Genomic DNA, 6,547 nt, shown 5'->3' with positions numbered 1-6,547 from the left:
TGGCGGGGCGCGAGTGGAGGAGAGGGGCGGCGGAGCTGACGTGGCGGCCGCCGATTGGCCCGGGTGAGGTGGAGGGCGTGGCCGAACATGTCCGGCGGCGCGGGACGAAATGTCCGACGGCGCGCGGAGGAATTTTAGGGTTTCATCTGCGCGAATTTCGGAGGGGATCATATATATATATATATATATATATAGAGGGAGCTAGGAGAGTCCAAACGAGGTGCGGTTTTCGGCCACGCGATCGTGATCGAACGACCGAGATGATGGAGAGGGTTTTGGTGGGTTTTGGGCCAAATTGGAAGGGTGTTGGGCTGCAACACACATGAGGCCTTTTTGGTCCCTCGGTTAACCGTTGGAGCATCAAACGAAGTCCAAATGGTACGAAACTTGACAGCGGTCTACCGGTAGTAAACCAAGACCGCTTGGCAAGTCTCGGTCCAATCCGGAAATGTTTAACCCCCACACATGAGAAGAAGGTAGAAATGACCACCGGAGGAGATTGGAGCGCCGGATTGCAAAACGGACAACGGAAAAAAATGCTCGGATGCATGAGACGAACATGTATGCAAATGAAATGCACATGATGACATGATATGCAATGCATGACACGCAAGCAATGACAAGGCAACAACAACGAATGACTGGACGACACCTGGCACATCGGTCTCGGAGCGTTACACGTGAGTAGTTTACCACAGACCTATGGGTTCATAGTTAGTAGCTAGATGATTTCTTCTCTCTTTTTGATCTACAATACAATGTTCTCCTTAGTGTTCTTCGAGATCTATTTGATGTAATGACTTTTTGCTGTGTGTTTGTTGGGATCCGATGAATTGTGAGTTTATGATCAGATCTATCCATGAATATTATTTGAGTTTTCTTTGTAATCTTTTATGCATGATTGTTATAGCCTCGTATTTCTCCTTCGATTTATTGGTTTAGCTTGGCCAACTAGATTGATTTATCTTGCCATGGGAAGGGGTGTTTTGTGATGGGTTCGATCTCGCGGTGCTTAATCTCAGTGACAGGAAAAGACATGACATGCATGTATCATTGCTATTAAGGGTATCAAGATGGGATTTATTTCATCCATGAGTTTATCTTGTCTACACCATGTCATCTTGTTTAAGGCGTTGCTCCGTTCTTTCATGAACTTACTACACTAGATGCATATGCTGGATAGCGGTTGATGTGTGGAGTAATAGTAGTAGATGCAGAATCGTTTCAGTCTACTTGTCTCGGAGGTGATGCCTATATACATGACCATTGCCTTGGATATCGTCATAATTATTTGCTTTTCTATCAATTGTCCAGCAGTAATTTGTCTACCCATCGTATGCTATTTTTCTGAGAGAAGCCTCTAGTGAAAACTATGGCTCCGGGGTCTATTTTTTATCATATATTATAACCAAAAATACCTTGCTACAATTTTCTTTTATTTCTTTTCTTTTGTATTTTTGTCAGATCTATCTATCAAAAACTCTATGTTCTAATTTTGCTCATAACCGTTGAGGGATTGACAACCCCTCTACGCTTTGGGTTGCAAGTATTTGTTGTTTGTGTGCAGATATTGTTTACATAGTGTTGCTTGGTTCTCCTACTAGATTGATAACCTTAGTTTCATAGCTGAGGGAAATACTTATCTGTATTGTACTGCATCATCCTCTCCTCTTCGGGGAAATCCTAACCCAGCTCACAAGCAGCATGCACTGACTGTAGCGACTGAACCAGCCTACGCGGGCAAAGCCACCGACATGCAGGTCCGGTTAGGCTCTCGCGTGCGGGTGGGGTCACGCTGAAGTTCAACACATAAGGCTGGCCCGGACCCTCCTTTGGCCCACCCACCATAGGCACGCGTTGACTATACCTGGGTGTGCTCTCGGTCCACCCGTCATGGACTCTCCGGCCGGGTCCCCCGGGTCTGAGCCGTCAGGGTAGAGGACGGCTTGGCGACACCGCGAGAGGCTCCCGCCGCAAGCTACCTAGCAACCGACTCCCAGAAGCCTCTCTTCGCCATCGAGCAGCCCAGGAGGACAGGTACTCCAACATCTTTTATAGGAGTATATAATGGCATCTCCAATGTGGACCCTCAAACCACCCGCATATGTCCGGACCACGCGGTCGGGATGTGTTTTGACATCCTACGCGAGCCTGTATCGGCCCGGTCGGCGTCCCGGACACACTTTTCCCCGCAAACCAGAGACAAAGTGTGGGGGTGGGGGTGGGGGTTGTGAGCGTCCAGACCGCTGCCACGTCCGCTTCTGACTGCCCTAGCCCACCCAAACCTCCTCCCGCGCATGCGCACGCTTCCCGCCTGAAATGATCAGCACCGCTCCAGAGCGTCAGTGATGCATTCATGTCGGGCCAGAGTGGACGCGACCTCTCACTGCTGCCGGCATTGAAGCGGTCCACCGCCTGCGCCTCTTCCTGGTGCACGTGACTGCTCCACGTTCAAATGACACCACGATCGTCTGTCGCCCTACATTAATGATACACGGTTGCCGAGGAACCTACTCCGGCGCCACCTGTCCGTACGTCTGCCACCCACCATTACCATCCCCCGCTATATAAACTCGAGCCCGGCCATAGCCGCAGTCATCCTCCTATGGTCCCTTTATCCTCTCCGCACCATGCCCACCATGGCCTCCTCGCGCTCCAAAGCCCTCAAGGACGACATCTCGTCCGACCAAAAGAAGGAGATGGTCGCCATTGCTGCCGGCTGGTAGGCCGACAGGCAGACGGCGGTTGACAACGTCCCAATGGAGGGCGAGGCCAAGGACGAGACGATGCCACCCTCCTCACCGATGCATGCCGGCATCACCATCGACGAGGCTCGTGCCCACTATATGGACATGGTGCGGGAGGCCAAGTTCCAGGAGGTGCAGGCCGACCATGCCTATAACCTCCATCGCCTCGACGAGTACCGGCATGCGGAGGAGCAAATCGTGCCGGCATGGCCATCATGCGCGGATGTGGACGTGCTGGAGCAGGCGGCGTTGCTCGAGTCCCACCGTTCCGCCCACGACATCAGTCGCGACCGCTAATATCAGGCGAAACTGGAGGCCGCCTAGAAGGAGATGGATGAGGCAGCGAACGAGGTGTCCAGCAAGAGCAACGCCGAGGAGGACATCGCCGACTCCATCAAGGTCGCGCTCCGCTGCCACGACCACGAAGTCGGCACGTCCGCGGGCACCGTCGGCAGTGAGGAAGAGTAGTGCATGGTAGGTCGCGCCGCTCGGGTCCCAAGAAGGCCACCATTCTTCCCCTCCCGGTGAAGCCAAGCTTGGTCCGCTGAAAATCGTCAGTCGAATAGTCGCTCATGCTACGGTGGCGGAGGCTGCGGAGACAGAGCTGAGGAGTGCCGAGGTGGAACCAGAGAAGGCGAGAGCCGAAGCTTCCGTTATCGGGGCTCATGGTGGGACGTGGGGAACGGTTGCCGATGATCATTTAGATTAGGATTTAGTTAAAATTATCCAAAATGTAATGAATTTCATTCGATTTATATGAAAAATGTCCAGATTATAATGAATGTGTTTCTATTTATATGAAAATCACCCGCGTTTGCATTTCAGCTAGTCTGTTGAAATGCGGTTTGAAATGTATGCGAACAACATTGGGTGGTTGTCTCCTGCATCCGCGTCTCCGGACTGGTCCCCTACCTATGGACGGATGCAAGAGAGAATTTTGCTGGTCACCATCGGAGATGCCCTAATTCTCTGCTTCAAGAGTGTGTGTGGGTGGCTGATTGTGAATAATAATAAACTTTGGTTTGGTAGTACAAAACTCGCACGTGCTACAGCACTCCTTGGCCCCACTGGCCATTGCCGTCCAAGAGCCAAATGGGTTCCCACTGGGAACAAAAGCCCACGACTCCCCACCCCCAGATCCATCCATCTGCTGGACCATGTTGCGCTGAGTGACAGCAGTTGATCCAAATAGAAGTGATCATCAACTACTACGCACTATTAAACCCTCCCACAGTTAACCTAGTCGGTTAATTCGTCTTCAGCAATCCCGAGGCAAGATAGCAGCCTGCCTTCACCACGAGACGAAGAAGCTTCATCAAGCAAGCAAGGGCCGGCAGCCATTGACGCTTGGACAGTACGGCAGAGCCCGGCTCCTTTTCCCGTGCAGTTGCTTGGAGAATTACCTCGCTTTATCTTGAAGGTTTGATGGGTAACTTTTGCTTGGATCTTGGATTGTACTAGCGGTACAGTAACATGGGCTTATTAGCTGCTCATCGCTTTTGTGGGGGCAGCGTCGGAATTTAAAATGTGTACCACCATGGGAACGAAGAGTGGCTTGGACGTGTGAAAGGGGATAAAAAGGTACGGCTAGATCATGAGATGTTGAAATTGAGGTGTCCCTCCGTCGCATGTCGGCTTGGTCCCTACTTTTGTTTTAGTACAGCCGGGGAAATGACAGCTGGTTAATTAATAAGCAAAGTACTTCCTACGTCCCAAATTTTTTGTCTTAAATTTATATACATCCGTATCTAGACAAATTTGAGACAAGAATTTTAGGACGGAGGGAGTAATAAGTAATGTCCTCATGTCCACTATCCATTTTTGAACATGAACAATTATCAACCCCCAAAAAACATGCACCGACTTTAACTTTTTTTCCCAAGAAACACCGACTTTAACTTGTTACAAATGTATTTAAAAATACAACTCGAAAAAAATATACTTCGTCCGATCTATTATTTGTGGCTTAGACGGATGTATTAGACATATAAAAACATCCGTTTGAACGGTAAGTAATATGGATAGGAAGGAGTAAATAAATAATACAATTATTACCAATGTACTCAGTGCAGTACTCCCTCTTAAGTTAGTAAACTAATACAGTACCACTAAAAACCCAAATGATAAGAACTCCCACAGCAAATCAGACCCTGAAACGTCTGTGGACACTGACCGGTCACGTATCAAATTTGCTCATCTGCATTCAAATACCTCATTCTAGAAATTTTAAATCCATACAAAAGCATGCAATGGATAAAATCCACGTACTACGTAGATCGACTACCCTAATCCTCGTCCGATATGCCCACTATCTTCGTGCGCGGCTCTGGTACATGAGCGGCAGCCGCAGCTGCGGCTCCTCCGCGTTGGCCTCCTCATCCATCTCCGCTTCGACCTCATCGAAGAGCGTGTCAGTCGCCGCCCGTTTCTGCCGGATGAACTGGCGGTTGGCCTCCACATAGGCTTCATCCTGTATGGACTCTAAGATGGCATGCTGCTCCGCCATCTCGGTCGGTTGGGCGCCCGCGAACTTTGCTTCGTCGCCCTCCATGTTCCTACTCTGGTTGCTCTGCCTCATCCTCCTCCAGATTCACCACCTCCATCGAAGCCGGTTGTTGCTCCTTTCTCTCCTCCTCCTCCGCCTGCTCCTTCTTCAACAGCTCCGACGATTCCGGAGGCAGCCTGGCAGCGATATGAGCGACGTGTCTCGCCTGGATCTCCTACTTGATCTAGTATCAGTGCCCCGGCATGAGCATAGCATACATGGTTATCTTTTGCCGAACCATGGTGAGGCCGGAGAGCGTGGGAAGAGCTGCGGAACGAGAGAGAGGAGGTGGATGGGCTTGGGCTGGCGGCGCCGAGAGGGAGGAGGTGGATGTTGGCTAGGGTTGTGGGACGCCAGCCGACGTAAATAGCCGACTTGTCCTCGAGCGGCGACTCGGAGCGGCGCCACGCGACGTTCATCCCCCCTCCCCCCACCGAGGAGACGTCTGTTGGATCACTGGGTTTCTAGGCGATTCCGTGTGGGACCCCATCGACAATCCAATGTGACGGATGCACCCGGGCGCACGCATATCCGGCCCATGTTTGAGGCCACTTTGAGGAGCCCGTTTGGATCGTTTTTTCATGACCGGACCATCCGCCCAAGCGTTTGAGGCGGATTTGGGGCGTTCGGCTGTAGATGCTCTAAGTGACACACGTGTGACACAAAGCACTCCGGCCCTGACATTGTTTTACAACTAAGTTTGTCATCCGAAAAGAAAATTGCCATGCTTGAAAACTAAAGTTGCCACCGCGTGTCACTAAACTTGTCATATCCAAAATGTTCGGAGTTGATTTCCCCCTCTCAAATCTTTAAATTAAGAACGCGGATCAGCAGGCCTTAAACAAAGTCACTGGTACTAATCCGCGGTAGATACTCAAGAGTACTACTACTAAGACGCATACATTGAGCATTGATCCCAAAAGCAGCTACAAGTTAATGCCATTATGCCAACCTTAAACCACACCCAAAATAGAACCCAAGCAAGGAATCACCCTTTGCAAATGCGTCAAACTGTCAATCACACGCTTGCACACACACACACACACACACACACAAATCAAAAGCAAACCGAAAAAAAAAAGAGAAAAATTTAATTGAAGCACAAAAATAGCATCAAGACAAACACAGTGCTCCAGTGGCAAGCTCACACAGAAGCAGAGAAAAATTAATGTTAATCACAAAAGCTTAAGCCAAAAGGAACTCTCACTCTCACAGAGCAGACCCTAAAAGGGCCCACCACTTCCTTTCACCCCTC

Source organism: Triticum dicoccoides, chromosome 2A, assembly GCF_002162155.2.
Source record: "Triticum dicoccoides isolate Atlit2015 ecotype Zavitan chromosome 2A, WEW_v2.0, whole genome shotgun sequence".
In the NCBI taxonomy this organism is placed as follows: Eukaryota; Viridiplantae; Streptophyta; class Magnoliopsida; order Poales; family Poaceae; genus Triticum; species Triticum dicoccoides.
The sequence above is the reverse complement of the archived record's forward strand: the minus strand, read 5'-3'. Positions refer to the sequence as shown.